A 17,514-nucleotide genomic window follows, 5' to 3' on the forward strand; every position below is an offset into this window, starting at 1 on the left:
CATTGCGGGGGATCCCAGGCAGAGCCGGGAGCTGACCCCGGGAATGCGGGCGGGGATCATGAACAACGTTCTGAGTCCGGCGCGGCGGGGTCGGGGCTCGAGGGCCGGGACCGCTTCCGGGAGGAGTGTCGGGGCAAACTCGCGACCTCTGACCTGTCTGACAGTCCCCCGGCCCTGGCGCCGGCCGAGAGCACGGGTCCGCTGGCAGCGCTCCGCCCCGGGGCCCTCCGCGCAGGCGCCGCCGGCCACGGTTCCCATGGCGACGGGGGGCGCTTCCCCGCCCGAGGCCCCGCCCCCAGCAGGCTAGGCTGCGCTGGGCCGCGGGCGGCGCGGGCAGGTGCCACGGGCTGCGGGCAGGTGGAGGCGCGGCGGGCCGGCGGCGGCGGCTCTAGGGTAGGTTGAGCGGCGGCCGCGGTAGATGGGGGCAGGCCATCCTCCCCCTGTCCCCGGCCTGCGAGGGGGCTGGGGAGGCGGCGGCCGGCGATGGCCGCCAAGTTTCTGCTCGGCTGAGGCCCCGGGAGAAAAGTTGGCAAAGTTGTCCGGGGAAGAGGTGGGGACCCGGTGGATCTCCCGGGGCTTTGGGTCTGCGGGGAGGGGGCATCTCGATTTGGGAGCCGGGAGGTCTGTCTCTCGAGACTTGGGAGTGGATCCCGCGGGAAGATCCCTCACTGGGCAGCCAATGGATCCCACGCCACCCAGTTGAAGACTTGGGAGTCGATCCCAGGAGTGGATTGGGCGCTGGTGGCCTGGGGTCCCATTCGATCCCCAGCCTGGGGGTGACTGTGGACGGTGATTGGAAACTGGGAGCTAGTTGATCCCTCTCCTCTGACCCCCACTGGTCCGAGCCTTGGGAGTGATTCCGAGAGGAGATCTGGTGGCCGGGAGCTGGGGTATCGCTGGAGATCCGTACCCAGCCTGGAACTGCTAAGATCCGGACGTCCGTGCAGGTTGGAGGCCCAGGAGGTGGACACTGGGAAGCGGGGGTGCTGATCGAGGCGGAGCCCGGGGCGAAGGGATCCTGCGGGCACCTGGGGCGGTGGAGAGAACAGCGCGCGGGGCCCCACGGGCTCCGGGGCTCCGGACGCGCCCTCCACGCAGGGCCTGCGCACCCCTCCGCGCGCCTTCTCAGGGCAGAGGCGCCCTGATGGGATTAAGGCTCAATCCCCCTGCTCCCGGTAGGCTCGGGTGGCCCCCACCCCGCTGGCGGCGCTGCCTAGGGCTACAGGCGGGACCCAGGGGAAGGGAAGCGGCCCGTTGACCCCCGAGCCGGGCCCGACCTTTCCACACCCTCCTAGCACACACTCGGCACGGAGCCGCGGCGCCGCGCCCTGAAACCCTGCTTCTCCGCTGGTCGGTAGCCGGTCGGTAGTGGGGCTACCGTGTGACCTCCGCGCGCCGCCTAGGTGGCCAGGGCTTCCTGCCCGCGGGACTGAACTTTCTCCAGACAGGAGCTGCCATTACCTTTCGGAAAGGAAAGGGCTATACCTGTTGCACAAAGAAAGTGCTTTTTCTTTGCAGCTTCTTTGTGACCTTGGACAAAACACTTAACCTCTCTGAGCCCAGGTCTCCCTTTCGGGCAAAATGGAGTGGGGGTGGGGGTCACAGTCCTCCCTCGTCTGGGTGACTGGCAGGATTAATAGGTATAAAAGGTATGAAACAGGTACAGGCTCTGTAAATATTAGTGGGCCCTCGTTCTGTGGTCTCTCCTTTCCCTTGTCTCATCCCCGGCCGCTTCCCCTCGGGTATCTGAAGGAAGGCTCCAGAAACCCAACTTGCTGTCTTTTTAAACTGCAGGATTAGGCAGATATTTAACTTAGTCTTTCTTCCAAAGGGGTTTAATTGCCCCTCTGATCCCCCTTGCAGAGAGAAGCTCTAGGGTTTGGCTAATCAGTAACCAGGGCATTTGGACAAGACTTCTCCCTTGGCCCAGCTTTCCCTTTGCTAATCCATCGAAGCTCCTGGACAAACATGCATTCACCCCCAGACACCGGTGTCTCATCCTTGGGACAGTTCCAGAGGGAGTTGTGCATCCACTAGCCACGGTCCTGGTGGTTTTATGGGGAATCCTTTTTAAAGGATTTGCATGCTTGACAAGGGTGCAATTATCCTAGAGAAGTACAGGGTTTCATTCAGTACAGTGTCTGGACATGTGAGAAGCTCATTCGGTCAACCAGTGTGTGTACTGAGCACCTACTATGTGGCAGACACTAGAAATGGTGGACCCAGGGCAATATAGGATCTGTCCTCCTGGCTTGCGATCTAGCTGTGAGCAATCAGCTTGCCCTGCAGTCCAGTGAGGCAGCTGTACTGATTCTTGATGTTGGGGGTATAACCCTCACCCCAGATTCTGAGTCTGGAGGTGCCCCACCCCCCCTTGGAGGTCCTGGGGGCTGTTTTTTTTTTTTTTTTTAATAAATTTATTTATTTTATTTATTCATTTTTGGCTGCGTTGGGTCTTCGTTGCTGCACGCGGGCTTTCTTCAGTTGCGGCGAGCGGGGGCTACTCTTTGTTGCGGTGTGCGGGCTTCTCGTCACGGTGGCTTCTCTTGTTGTGGAGCACGGGCTCTAGGCGCACGGGCTTCAGTAGTTGTGGCTCGCGGGCTCTAGAGCGCAGGCTCAGTAGTTGTGGCGCATGGACTTAGTTGCTCCGCGGCATGTGGGATCTTCCCGGACCAGGGCTCGAACCCGTGTCCCCTGCATTGGCAGGCGGATTCTTAACCACTGCACCACCAGGAAAGCCCTGGGGGCTGGTTTTTATTCAGAGCTGACCTTGGCAGGAGAATGGAACAGCCCACTATCTGGCCATGAGCCTTTCTCCCCTCTCAGCATCACCAGAATACATCTCTGACCATCTCAGAAAAAGAGCCCCAGAGGAATGTTTTAAATGTGCATTCATTAATTAATTCATTCAACAAATATTTCAAGACACCACGTCAAAGAGGAGGCACACCCTTAAGGGGTAAATTCTTTGTGAAAAGAGGCAGTTGTCCAGAAGGAGAGAGCTGTGATAATGGGAAGAGGGGCTGATGACTTCTGACCTGGAGTGGGGGATGGTGGGCAGGGGGTTTGTTTCTTGGAGATCGTGCCCATGGGGAGAGGATGGCGTTATGCGCTGGAAAGAGGGAACAGAAAGGCCTGGGCACCTGGACGGAGGAGGGAGCATAGGGTGTTGGCTGGAGATCCTGACAGGGACCAGGTCAACCATTCCCAGGGGTTTGGACTTTATACCGGGGCAGTGGGGCACTGTGGGAGTTTCTCTGGGGGAGAGGGATGGAGTCAGATGTGTGTTTTGGGAAGCTTGCCCATCTCTTGGGGAGGCTGGATGGGAGATGGTGTGCCAGGAGGCTGGAGACTGCTCGAAAAATCCAGGTGAGAGGTGATGACGGAACTGCACTTAGATAGAGACAGTGGTCAGTGTTGTGTTTCAAGAGCCACGCAGTTGAAGACCCCTTCCTGGAGGCATGGCAGTCAGTCTGGAGAAGGAAATCCCCAGTGAAGGTGGCCTGAATATTTTAAGTGTCAGTATTTCATTCAATTCAGCAAACCTTCCTGAGCATCTGTTGTCACCTGCCCTGGGAGGGTCATAAACATCTTAGGGGACTTTACCTTGGAACCCTCACCACCTTCCTGTGTGAGGGGGTGGGGCTCATCATTCCCATTTTACAGATTCAGGACTCAGTGTTGTGGCGGTGAGGTCTTTGTCAGCCGCCAGTGGCAGAGCAGGGATTTGAACTTGCTTCCAGTTTGCAAATCGTGGATGTTTGGAGTTAGGGAAGTTGAGTAGAGAAGCCACAAATGTTGGTGAGGTTGGGTCAGGGTGCAGCAGGGGTAAACCCAGGGAGGCTTCCAGGAGGAGGCAGGGATAGAAAGGAGGGAGTCGGCCGGGGAGACTTGGGGGCAAACCCTGGCACTGCCCCTTCCTGGCTGTGGTCTGAGGCCATGGTATTTGGTTTGAGACTCAGTGTCCTCATCTGTAAAATGGGCTCATGATAGGATACGCCCCTCCCTCAAAGGGCTGTTATACAAGTTGAGAGAAGCAGTGCATGGACATTACCAGGCGTAGTGTCTGCACTGGTCTGTGCCCACTAAGTAGTGGGTATGATTATTATAATAGATGTCATCACGGCGTGTCATTTTATATATATATATATATGTATATATACACACACACTATATATATATATACACTATATATATATACACACTATATATATGTATGTATGTGTATATATATATATATATATATACACACACACAATAGTGTTTCAGGCAGGTGGTGCCTGCCTCTCCCAACCTGGTCTGTTTGGTGGGGGGGCGGTGGGGATGTTGGATGACCATGCGTGACACTTGAGCTGAGTCTTAAAGGAGGAGAGGGCAAGGATGAGGACATTGCCGGCAGCAGGAGCAGCACAGGCAAAGGCAGGGCCATTAGGAGAACTGCGTGCTCATTAGTATACCCAGAGTACAGGGTGTGTTGAAGAAATAAAAGTTAGACCATTGGCAACAAAAATTCTCTTTACACCCCCTGCCACTCCCTAAATACCCAAACAGGAAGGCTTTGGCAGGTTTGGGATTGAGAGGAGGGCAGGGGGAAATCTCTGTCCAGGAGTTTCACATTTCTTCCCCCACTCACCCATCCAGATTACAGGAGTGTGACCCCAGACAAGCCATTCCCCTCCTGGGACCTCAGTTTCTTCCTCTGTAAAATGGGAGGATTGGAGAGAATGTAGAGAAAGCACATAACACGTCAGAACAACTGCTTTTCACTGAACCCTTTACATGTGCTGGGTTCTGGGCGAAGCTCTTTTGTTCTTTTTTTATTCTTCACAACAAACACAGGCGATGCCTGCTTTGGGGACCCTTGATTCTGCAGTTTATAAAACTGAGGCTTTGAGGGGTCCTTCTGCCCAAGACCACTACTGAAACTCCTGTCATTTACAAAGAAGCTAACAAACTTTGAATTGAGAGATACACACACATGCACACACAAATTTTTTTTTCCTTCAGTGTGATGGATATTTTATTGAGCATCTTCTGTGGGCAATTCAAAAGAGCCTCTGCCCTTAGGAATTCACTCCACAGAAATCTGGTCAATTGGATGGGAGGAAGGGAGGGGGAAGGCAAAGTGAGACAAATATGGAAATGATTATGGATTGACTTCTGGGAAGCAGTTATCACTGCCACGTTTGCTAATTGCTCAGTTGAATGACCTTTGAAATGTTGTATAGCCTTGTCTCCACTGAGAATATAAAATACATCCCCAAAGGCTGATCTTTGGATATTTACATCACTGAGTCAGAAGAGATACACACACACACACACACTCACACACACACTCACACACACACAGTATAATAATAACATATGTATATTATTGTGAAAATAACATGTAACACACCAAACACTTCAAAGACGGCAAAATGATTTTATGTTAAGTGAAAAGTAAAATCCCACCCAAGACCCCCAATCCCACTCTTCAGATATAATGCAGTCAGCAGTTTCCCTCGACCCTCCAGAAACTTTCCACATACATATGCTCTGTTTACTTCTTTCCAAGCCCTTATCACACTCTGCTATCTTAAGTTGTTGTTGTTGTTGTTGTTTTGTCCACTCTGGAACCAGATGGAAAGAGTTGCATCTTGGTTCTGCCACTTACTGGCTGTGTGACCTTGGGCAGGTGACTTAACCTCTCTGAGCCGCAGTTTCCTCATCGGTAAATGGAGATAATAACAGGTCTTACCTCTGAGGGTTGCTGTGAGGAGGAAATGAAAAGGGACTGGCACATGGTCAGTGCTCGGTGTGTGTTGATTGTTATTATTATTCTTGTGCCTTGTGGTGGTTGTAGTGGAGGTGGTATTGCTTCCTCCCCCTCTAGATGATGCTCCAAGAAGGCAGAAACCCTATTTGTCTTCACTGCTGTTTCCTTAGTAAACAGTTGTGGAATAAAGAAATGAATCAGTATATGTGGACATACGCTTTGAACAACAACAATCATAAGACAAAGAATTTCAAGCAGAAATTAAAAATAGATGTGGACCCATTTTAGACTGTGTTGACTTACTGCACTCTTTTAGAAAACTGAACAATACTTCAATGCATGAAGGTGCTATTAGTTATTGAGCACATGCCCTGTCTAGACAAGCTAGACAATCCTAGGGCATTGAGTGGTTTGTTTTCTTGCTATGACACACAGTGTCACGGTGACATCCCTGCTCGTGTGTCTTTGCATACTTGTTGAAGTTGATGGGAGGACACATTCCAAATGGGGAACAGTTGGGATAAAGGGTGTTTAGAATGTTGATCTCACCTGCTCAGTTTCCCTCCAGAGTGGCTGTACCTCCCTCCAAGGCTGGAAACACGTAGTCCTTTGTGTCAGTCAGGTTTCTCCATGATAATACTGTGTAACAAACATCTCCCAAATCGCAGTGAATTTTTTTTTTGTCTGCATTGGGTATTTGTTGCTGTGCACGGGCTTTCTCTAGTTGCGGCGAGCGGGAGCTACTCTTCGTTGTGGTGCGCGGGCTTCTCGTCATGGTTGCGGAGCACGGGCTCTAGGCGTGTGGGCTTCAGTAATTGTGGCACATGGGCTCAGTAGTTGTGGCTCACGGGCTCTAAAGTGCAGGCTCAGTAGTTGTGGCTCTCGGGCTTAGTTGCTCCACGGTATGTGGGATCTTCCCGGACCAGGGCTCGAACCCGTGTCCACTGTATTGGCAGGCGGATTCTTAACCACTGCGCCACCAGGGAAGTCCCTACATGTGTCATTTTTACAATAATACTATTGTCATTATTACTAGTATCATTATTGTCTATGAAGGTCTGGTGAGGTTGCTTCTGGTCCTTGGAGCACCAGGGCCCTGGGGAAAGGAGTGACTTAGGACCCCTGCTTCCCAGCAAGTGTTTTTCCCCTTCTGCTGTAGCTGGAGGGCTGTCAGTTAATGGATCACTGTTTACATGACTTTCTGTCCCCAAGGCGAGCCTTGACTATCCACTCAGCCCCATTCCAGCCAGGGAGGGGTCTTGGATGCTCTGCGTTTAAGGAATATTCACACCGCCCCATTGTGGAAGCGATCAGCAGGTTTCAGGGAGCCCATGGTTATGAGTATCGGCTAGAGGCCACCTGAGCTAGGTGCAGGGTTAGAAGTCACACTTACTCCTTCATTCTGTGAAAATTTATCCTGTATCTATCACTTGGCAAATCCCGTGCTGGCCATGGGGAAAATGGGATCTGCTTGATGTCAGGGCTGGATTTTTGGAGAAAAGTCGGGTGGCGCCGGCATGGGATACCTGTGTGACCCTGTGTAGGTCGCTTCACCTCTCTGAGCATTTCCCCATCGGTGAAGTGAATCTCAGATGGGCCAAGGTGTCAGTGAAGGTGGGAGAGGACAGCCTTTGACCTGTGTGTACCTGATGGTCTCTGCCCTGGCTCCTGTGCCTTCAGAAGTTTGGGGAGATGACTGAGTCTGCTGTTCCTCCATCTGCTGAGACCTGGCTTTTGAGAACACTAAATGTTATTTAGAGTAAAATAAAATAATAAGTGGGGAGTTTTCATTCTGTCCCAGGCACTGTGCTCATCATTGTTTTATTTGATTCTTATGTCCCCATTTTACAGATGAGAAAACTGAGGCTCAGAGAGGGAGTCCCATGCCCAGGGCCTCTACTAGGAAGGGGGAATGCTGATCCTTGCAGCCTGACTCAGCCCCTGTGCCCTGAATCCCTCCTTTGCTGCCTCCCTGGCAGTAAAGCAGGCCAAGCTAGACAATCCTAGTGTTCCGTCCCATCTGTACTGTCATTTCTGTGTGACTCTGGGCAAGTGACTTGGCCTCTCTGAGCCTCAGTCCTCATCTGCAGAAAGAAGACGCTAGGATTTTCCCTGTGGGGTGGTTGTGGGGTTAGGTGAGGTAACCGTGCACATAGTAGGCACTTTAAAAATGGGAGCCCTGCCCCATAAAAAGATCAGTTTAGTATTCTTAAAAACTGTCTGTAAGTTATGCCAAGGAATGACTTTATGAATCACTATATAAATCTTCCTTGTTTGTAGTAGCAGAAGTAGTCATAGTAGCAGTAATTCAAAATAATAATTAGCGTTGATGGACTGCTTCTTATACTCTAGTTCCTTGTGCATTATTATATCCAATCTTTTCTCGGTGCTAGTGTTGTTCCCATTTTACAGATGAGGAAACTGAGTCCCGGTGTGGTGAACCTCCTTGCCCAGAGCTACCAGCTAGCGGCAGCCCTTCTGTGTGTGAATCTCCTTGGCGGAGACACAGCTGCACTTTCAAAGGCTCCAGGTCAGGGCTGTGGCTCTGTGTTGACGTTTCTTTTTGTTTTGCTTCCTCAGTGAAGAAAGCCCTTTCTGGGTGCCATCCTGTTTACCTGAGACGTGGTGAGGCACCGCTGTGGGAAGGAAGCCCAGGGTGTGCGGGGCCCACCGGCAGTGGGAGGCCAGCGGGCACGTTGGGTACACCGAGGTCACTCCGTGAATTCCCGCCACCCCGCCTGCCCAGACATGGAGCCTGGGCCTTAGTGGGCACAGTGCCTGCCAAGCCCTGCCCAGTGCCCTGGGCTGGGCTGGGGAGTGACTCGTTGGGGAACTCCCAGGGCCCTTTGGCCTGGGAAGCTGCCCAAGTTTGTCTCTCCCTTTCATTTTAGGCCCCAGCCCTGGAAAGCTCATGTCTTTGTTTCTAGAATGGATTACCTGCCTGCCAGGGACTTGCTTGGCACGAGAAGGGGTCCGAGGCCATGGGAGAGAATGCAGAGTATATTAGAATGAGTTCTGGGCCACTAGTCAGGACCCCTGAGTACCCACTTCTCTGCTGTGTGTCCTTGGGTAAGCCCCTTCCCCTCTCTGGGCCTTTTTCACAGGGGGAGGGGCAACTGGATGAGTAGATCCCAGAGCTTCTTATTCCTGCTGCGCTTCTGGGAAGAATCAAAACCAGACCTTTGAAAGGTAGGGCCCAGGAAAAAAACCAAAAAAAAAAACAAAAAAATCCCACCATTTGTTGAAGACCTACTGTGTACCAACTGCCTTGTTAGGGAGGTATTACATCTACGTCTTCTGTCAGTCCTCAGAATGACTTGGACCGGTGGTATTACTAACCCGTTTTACAGATGAGAAAACTGAGCCTCAGAGACCTGAAGCCTTCCTCAAGGTCTCTTAGCTTGAGGCAAGAAGTGGCAGAGGCTGGATCTGAACTCAGGTCTGCCACCTGGAAAACTGCCAACCCCTATGGTAATAACTCAACGCAGTGGGTCCTCCCACCTCCCCATGACCACGTTGAAAATACCATCTCTCCCCTCAGAACTTCCCGGGCAGTGTATCCCTGTCCTCTTTTGGGATAGTTGGTCATTTTCATCTTTGTTATTAATTAAGCACCTATTGTGTACCAGGGCCTGCGCTGGGCCCTGGGTCTCAGAGCTGCCTGGGATATAGCTCCTGCCCTCCCAGAGGGGTCAGATGAGGGGTTACAGGGCAGCGTGCCCAGGGCTGTGATGGCGGGTGTGGGGCCCATGGGGGCACCGGGGTGGGGACCCTGTTCTCCTGGCCCCGCCTCCTGGCAGCCTTGAAGCGAAACCGTTTCCCTTGCCACGCTCAGACTTGGATGAGATGGGAAGCTGTGGCAACCAGCATTCCAGCTCCTTCTTGGAGAGGTGAGGTGTGCCGGGTTACTGTCGGATTTAACTACAGGGAGGAGATGATAAGACGTCCAAGTGTCGCCTTTATCCAGATGCCTTCATCACAGCCCCTCTGCCCTCCTCCTTTTCCTTCATTAAAGGGGGGGATGGGGTGGAGGGGGGCAGCAAAAAGCTCTGGAGGAATTTTTGGAATGCCCAGAATGCTGGCTGACCCAGCAGAGCAAGTGTGAGCCATCTGCCCTGGCTTTAGTGGGCTCGGCTGGGCGACCGCAGGGGCTTTCTGGGTGTCGCCCAGTTCCTGTGCCAAGGCCCGGGTCACCCCCGGGAAGGTGGCTCTTCTGTGGACCGTGGCAGCGGCCCACCGTGATGACACTGCTCGATTGGGAGCCATGCAGCCCTGGGGTCACCTCATGCCTCTGTTTTGTCCCCAGCCACGGGCGTGGCTTCTTCTCTCTGCATGGGTGTCCGTGCCATGGAGCGCGGGTGCTGATGCCCATCTTTCAGCCCGGCCGGGAGCTCCCGGCGAGGTCACGTAGGTGAATGTTGGGGTGAATGGCCAGTTGATGTTCGTGCTGGTCTACTGGGGTGGGTGGTGATGTTAAGTAAAGCCCCCACTGTGCGCATGTATCCTTCTGCAGTACCACAGGGTTTCTATAACCTTTACTATTTACACCTGGCCAGCCCTCCTGCCTTAAGGTGGTGGCAGGAGATAACTGTTCAGTGCTCTAACGGTTGATTCTCAGTTCATTTTCCAAATTAATAATTTTTATTCTCTTTTTATCCTTAGTACAATATGTTTACATCATGCTACAGTACATGTTCATTGTCAAACATTTACAAATACAGATAAACAAAAAGTAGGAGGTAAAACTCATACAATCCCACAATCAAAAGATAACCAGGGCTCATGTTTTGCAGTGTGAGTTTTAGACTTGTGCACAGTACATGTGATGGAGAGATGTCAGCACTGCATTCTGCGGTTTAGAGTGTGGGCTTTATTCTCAGGTGGCTTGAATCCAAATCCTGGCTCTGGAATGTCCTAGCTGTGTGACCTTGGGCAGGTCACTTTCCCTCTCTGAGCCTCAGTTTCTCCTCCGTGAAATAAGGTGGCTGTGAGGATTAAATGAGTCGATGTCTGTGAAGTGCTTAGAGAGATGTCTGGGATACAGCAAATGCTTCATGTTTACGAGCTACCGTTTTACACGTATGCATATTTTTTCTTGTTTTGAGTGCTGCGCCCCTTTCTAGCAGTGCTGTAATCTACAACTGGCAGGTTTGGACATTAGGCTGGGGGACACCCTGACCACCTCCTGGCAGGGCCAGGGCCAGCAGTGGGGGCTGCTGAGAACGGGGGTTGGGCCAGCTGGTTTGGCTGACACAAAGCACTCCGGGCATGCTCACAGGCCGGTCCTGATCTTTATCGCTCAGGGATGCTTCCTGTCCCCAATGAGTCCTGGGCGTTTGTCCAAATTAAAGCCGCTGGCTGGTCCCAGCAGCTGGAGGTGGCCCCTGTAAATGAGCTCACCGAGAACCCTTCTTCTTCCTCCCTTGGCGGCCGCAGTGGCTTCAGAAGGATGGGCTCAGCCACAGCTGGGAAGAGGGACAGGGTCGGCTGGCCACCTCTAAGCAGGTCTGAAAGTAGGAAGTCACCTGGCACCAATGGGGACCCTCAGAGAGAGGGAAGGGGTTTGGGGAGCCATCGGGCAGGACAGTTAATGGAGCCTGGCTTTCAGAAGTGAATTTGGGGTTGGCGACATCCATGGGGGGCAAGCGATGGCGTGCTTTACCAGCTCAGTGACCACGGGCGAGTTAAACAACCTCATCCGCCCTCAGTCTTCTTCTCTGTAAAATGGGGCTAATAGTAGGTCTCACCTTATAGGGTTGTTGTACTATGATATGTAAAGGTCCTAGCACAACTGGACCCATAGTCAGCACCTCCTCCTCCTCCTCATCATCATTTGCACATTTAAAACAACACGGACTGAGCCAGACACTATGCTAAGTGCTTGCTATGCATTATTTCCTAGTCATGAATTGTCGTTGCTGTTATTAACACTGTTGTCCTGCTGTCTGATTCCACACTGCTTGGGAGTATGTTTAACCATGGCTTCACACCTTTGAGCGTGTGATGAAACACTCAGCACACAGTCAGTGATCAATAAAAGGCAACCACAGCGGTTATTATTATTAGGTTTGCTGGCACTACACACAGCTGTTGGACAAGAGGCAGCTCCCTCACCAACCCAACGTCTGTAATTTGGAGCACCTGCCCCGTGAGTGTTCTTCTGGGGCTGACCTTGAAATCCAGGTTTGGGACTTCCCTGGCAGTCCAGTGGTTAAGATTCCGCGCTTCCAATGCAGGGGACTTGGGTTCAATCCCTGGTTGGGGGACCAAGATCCCGCATGCCGCATGGCACAGCCAAAAAAAAAAAGAAAACCAGGTTTTCCTTGTCCATTTCAGTGCCATGCCCCTGCCCCCATCGGCAGTCCTCCTGGCTGTTTATCCACTTCAACTGCTCTGAAGGATGGTCGCCGCATCCTGGGGGTACCCCCGGGATCCTCCAGAGTGAATGTTGTACCCACGACACGGTACATCCCAAACGTCTCTCCCAAATTTGGGCGTGATTAATCTGGCTGTTGTTGTGGAGGATGGTACAAAATTTGCCCCCGGAAACTGTATTTTTAGGGGGTGGATCGTGGACGCAGGGTGTTGGGAGGATAGCTGCTCTTGCGGGCTACTGGCTTGGGCTCTGGCTGCAGTCTTCATCTTCTGCTGGCTTGGAGTATGGGTTGGGGGTTTCCCTCTAACTGTGCTTCCAGAGGCCGACCGATGCTGGGAAATCTTCAGTTCCAGCGTGTGTCTACTGTGAGGGGGCGGGGTAGGCGGCTGGAACAGGCCGGGACCCCAGCTGGGTTTCCCTTCTATCTGAAATCTAAGATCATACTAGAGAAAGATGCTAAGTACTAAATATAATTCTTTGGGTAGTTCTTAGTACCGAAACAAGACAGAATCATTATAGAACACAAGCAAAAAATAAAAATACAAAATAAAAATCAACCAAAATGTTACCACCCAGGCAGATATCACAGTGATAACAACGAAAATAATAAGTTAATGTCTATTGAGCACTTGCTAAATGCTTTACATGCTTTATCTCACTTCACCTACTCAGAAAAAGGTATTTCTGAGAGATTTGAATTCGGGACCCTGTGCTCATGAACGCATGGTAAGAACCACCCAAAAGATCTGATCCCCCATTGATCCTTCCATCGACCCCCTAGGATGTGCCAGACACATGCTAACTCACTTCATTCTTATGGTGACTCAGAGAGGCAGGAACTCTTCTTGTTCCCATTTTCCAGATGAGGAAACTGAGGTCCAGAGAGGTGAAGTCGCTAGCCCATGGTCACTCAGGAGGTGGGATCTGAACCCACGTAGAGCCTCTGTTTTGAGGATTTAATGCATCAACTCTGTGTTTCCCAAACTCCAGTCATTCTTGTATCACCTTGAAAATTTTTCATATTTATGTACCACCTGGGACTGTTCCTCAGTTAACGTTTTTCTTGAACTTGACTCACTTTTTAAAGTAACAGCTTTATTGAAATACAATTCACTTACCATATGATTCATTCATTTAAAGCGTACAATTCAAATTACAGTTAAAAATAGAACTACCATATGATCCAGCAATTCCAGTTCTGGGTATTTATCCAAAGAAAATGAAAACACTATCTTGAAAAGACATCTGCACCCCCGTGTTCATTGCAGCATTATTCATAATTGCTAAGATATGAAAGCAACCTAAGTGTCCATCGATGAATGAATGGATAAAGAAGGTGTGGCATATATATACAATGGAATATTATTCAGCCATAAAAAGGAGTGAAATCTTGCCATTTGTGGCAACATGGGTGGACCTCAAGAGGATTAAGCTAAGTGAAATAAGTCAGATAGAGGAAGACAAATACCAGATGATCTCATTTATATGTGTAATCTAAAAAAAAACCAAACAAACCCAAAACAAAAACAAGACCTCCAGTAGATAGATACAAAGAACAGATTGGTGGTTGCCAAGGGGGGGGGCGGTGGGCCTGGGGGTTGAAATGGGTGATCAAAAGGTACAAACTTGCAGTTATGCAATAAGTCCTGGGGATGTAATGTACAGCATGGTGACTCTAAGTTAATAATATTGTATTGCATATTTGAAAGCTGCTAAGAGAGTAGATCTTAAAAGTTTCATCACAAGAAAAAAACTTTTTGTAATTATGTGTGGAGATGGATGTTAACTAGACTTATTGTGGTGATCATTTTGCAACATATACACTTGAAACTAATATAATGTATGTCAATTATACCTTAATAAAAATTTTTTTAATAAAAAGAATTAAGAAAGTATATAGTTCAGTGGTTTTTAGTATATCCACAATTTTAGGACATTTTTATGACCACAAAAAGAAATTTTGTATTCATTAGCAGTCATTCCCCACTTCCTTCCAATTCCCCCAGCCCCTGGTAACCATTAATCTACTTTCTGTCTCTCGGATTTGCCTATTTTGGATATTTCATATAAGTGGAATCATACTGTATGTAGTTTTTATTCTGGCTTCTTTCACTCAGCATAATGTTTTCAGGGTTCAGCCGTGTTGTCAAGTGTATCAGGACTCCATTCCTTTTTATGGCCGAATAATACTCCATTGTATGGCTCGATGACATTTTGACTCATTTTTTAAAAACTTAAAAATATTAAAAAAGATGTTCAACATGCTGGTTATATTTGATCTAAAGCATGGGGAAATACATCACTTAAAGCCTTTTTTTTTTTACTATAACTGGAGATTTATTATATTCTAATACAGATCATTTATAAATGCAATTTCTTTATTCAAAAGTTCCCTCTCTTTTTATCTGTGTACAATTTGCAAAACTATTCTGAAAGCGGAATATATGTGCACAAGTCTGCAAAGACTGCAAATTCAGAATACGGTAAATGCTTTACAAGTTACTTTCAAAAAACTATCTGCTGTATAACTGATTCACTTTGTTATGAAGCAGAAACTGACACACCATTGTAAAGCAATTATACTCTAATAAAGATGTTAAAAAAATTAAAAAAAAAAACTATCTGCCACAACTGGGCCTTTACAGTGCCTTTTTCTTTTCTTTTCTTTTGATAAAAATATTTCAATGCCAGCCTTCCTTCCGCTGCGTTATCACCGTGGTACATACACACTCCATGCCCTGATGTACTTGGGACCGTACATTGTAAACTCTTAACAGGCCACCCACAAAGTGAGCTGTTTTATCGTGTCGTGTCATTGTTATATTTGGGGGAGGGGGGTGTGATGAGATATTTTCCATTTTGTCCCATGAATGAGAAAAACACAGTCTTCTGCTAGCACAGAGGAGAGATTTAAATTTCAGCGTTGATTGCTCGCATGCTGTACGCTGCCCCCATCCACATATTGGGTTGAACGTATGAAAGTGCCATTTTTGTAGCCCAACAATGGTGGAATATTGTAATTTCATGTGGTACAACCTGAGGATGACCCCACCAGGTCAGCAATATTGGTCCCTGTTTGCAGATGAGAAAACTGAGCCTCAAAAGGGAGGTGACTCAGCAAACACAGCCAGGATGGGCAGAACTGGGAGCCGAAGTCCCTACTCATTTCATATGGCCTCCCTTGGCTATTGCAATGACACTGCTGACTCACCGGCGGTGGATGGGAGCTTTGGCTTATTTTTTCAGCAGCAGGGATGGGTTTCCCTGCACCATCCACGCTCCCCTCCGTTCCGCGTGGGCTGGCCACGTGCCTACTGCATACCCTGCGGGAGGCCGCTGGCTGGGAACCGAACAAGTCTACCCATCTCTGGTCTCCAAGGCCCCTGACAACCTGGTCCTTCCTCTCCCCATCCTGAGCCAGCGACTCGGGGCTCTTGGCCCCGCTGCAGCCGGGAACGCTGAGCCCTGCGCATCCCTCCCTGGAGGACTGGTCCATATTTGGCAACTCCCTGTCTACAGAGCAGGATGGCAGAATCCCCAGGGGCGGGCATTGGATCCGGGCCCTAACCAGGCTGTCTGGATTTTTGTGCCTTTCCTTTGGAAGCCTTCCTTTCTAGGGGAGGGAACAAAAGGGCTCGAGTGCGTGTTTCTCTCAAGGTCACAGAGCCAGCTGGGAGCTGCTGCGCAGGGACAAGGTGTCAGGATTCCTGCCACCTAATTCCTGCTTCTTCCCCCCGACACCCTCCCGGCCCCCTTGAGCCCCCCTGTTGTTGGAGGCACCCGTCCTTGCTGCCCCCCACAGCAGGTGTGAGCTGGCTGGGGGTGCCACACAGCCCTCGAGCTGTCTGGGTGGAGCTCCAGCACCCACTGGCCACCCGCCAGGTGACTTGGGGAGCCCACCGGGCCGGTCACGGCTTGAAGATAGTCCAGCACCCAGCACCCCAGCAGGTGGAGGAATGGGTTTGGCCCTTTCCTCACCCATCCCCCGCATGCTGGGGCCCACCCCCGGCTCAGCCCATGGGCCACCTGCCTCTGGCTGCGCCTGAGTGTGCCGGGCTTTGCAGGAGAAATGCTGCCTCGGTCCTCCCCGCCCCAGGAGGACAAAGCCTTCCAGGGACCCTGCCAGTGGGGAGGGGAAGGGGGAGACAGAGGCCGGGTAACTGGACCAGCAGAGTCACAGCCCAGTGTGGATGACCACGGTTCCACAAAGAGACAGACCCCAGTTCCAGTCTTGCCTCTGGACAAGTCACATCACCTGCCTCTACTTCCGTTTCCTCATCTGCCAAATGGGTGTGATAGGCCTGCTTCAAAGGACTGATAAGGGTTGGGCCTCAGTAAATGGCCATGTAATGGGGGAGGGGGTAGATGGAGCTGAGCAGGCAGGCTCTTGTGTCCAGGAAGCCTGGGCTCAAGTCTTTGGCTTCACCACTTGCTGCTTGTGTGACTCCGGGCAAGTTGAGTCCCCAGCCTCAGTTTCCCTGTCTGTACAATGGGAATGACAGGAGAACCAATTTGAATGTGCTGTTATGAGGATTGATTGAGATGCTACCTGTGAAGTTCTTATTAGCTGGGCATGTCTTTGGAAGCTGTTATTATTATTATTAATATAATAATAATGTTTCCACAGTATCAGCATCGGATGCATCTGAGTGTGTTTATTGGATGACCTTGCAACCTTGGGGCTGTGTTTCTTTGAGAAGGGGGAAACCAAAGGGTGATGGAGGCAGGGGGATGGATGATGTGAACCCTCAGGGGCCCTTCCTGTCCAGAGATTCTGGATAAAATGTTGGTCCAAGGCCAGGGACTCTGTGTTCTGCTGTCTGGGCCCTTGACAAATGGGGTCATTGGCCTTGGTGAGGCGAATCGGTGGATGGTAGGCAGGATCCACCCCCAACTTCCTGCTGGGGTGTGAGTCAGAAACAGAAAGGCCTGAGTGTGTCCGAGTCCCTCTAACCCTGTGGTCACTTGGGGGCACCCACCTTCCCCCCCTTCCCTCCCCCGGGGTTCTGGTGGGGCCCAGGGGTCTGATGTGCTCACAGGTTGTTCTATGGACTGGTTTCTCACCCTTAGATTCGCAGCGGGGTGGGGTGGGAGAGCTGGGGCTGCTGAAGCCCAGAGAGGGCAGGGTCTTTGACCTGTGTCACCCAGCAAGCCGAGGGCAGAGGGCTCTTGACTCTGGGCTCCGGGCAGGGACATTTTATTGCTGAATTGGCCTCTGTCCTCACTGAGTTTAATTTCTCCACTTTCTCACCTGCAGTACATAGTCTTTATTCCTTACTCATAAGTGGCACCTGGTATTAACCAAACCACAAGGCCAAAAATACACTCCCCTGGACCTACATATTTTTCATGTGGGTGTCCTCCAAAAGCTCAGAGGGGG

General features: G+C 50.7%; 1 protein-coding gene across 1 annotated transcript in view; it reads left to right on the top strand.

The window, feature by feature from the left end:
- Window positions 1-315: 315 nt before the first annotated feature.
- KIAA1671 (KIAA1671 ortholog) overlaps window positions 316-17,514 on the top strand; it is a 186,065-nt gene continuing 168,866 nt past the window's right edge. Inside the window, exon 1 of the mRNA XM_061170488.1 lies at window positions 316-393. The gene's annotated coding sequence lies outside the window, so the exon portion shown is untranslated. The remainder of the gene's footprint in view (window positions 394-17,514) is intronic.

Source organism: Eubalaena glacialis, chromosome 15, assembly GCF_028564815.1.
Source record: "Eubalaena glacialis isolate mEubGla1 chromosome 15, mEubGla1.1.hap2.+ XY, whole genome shotgun sequence".
NCBI classification, from domain to species: domain Eukaryota; kingdom Metazoa; phylum Chordata; class Mammalia; order Artiodactyla; family Balaenidae; genus Eubalaena; species Eubalaena glacialis.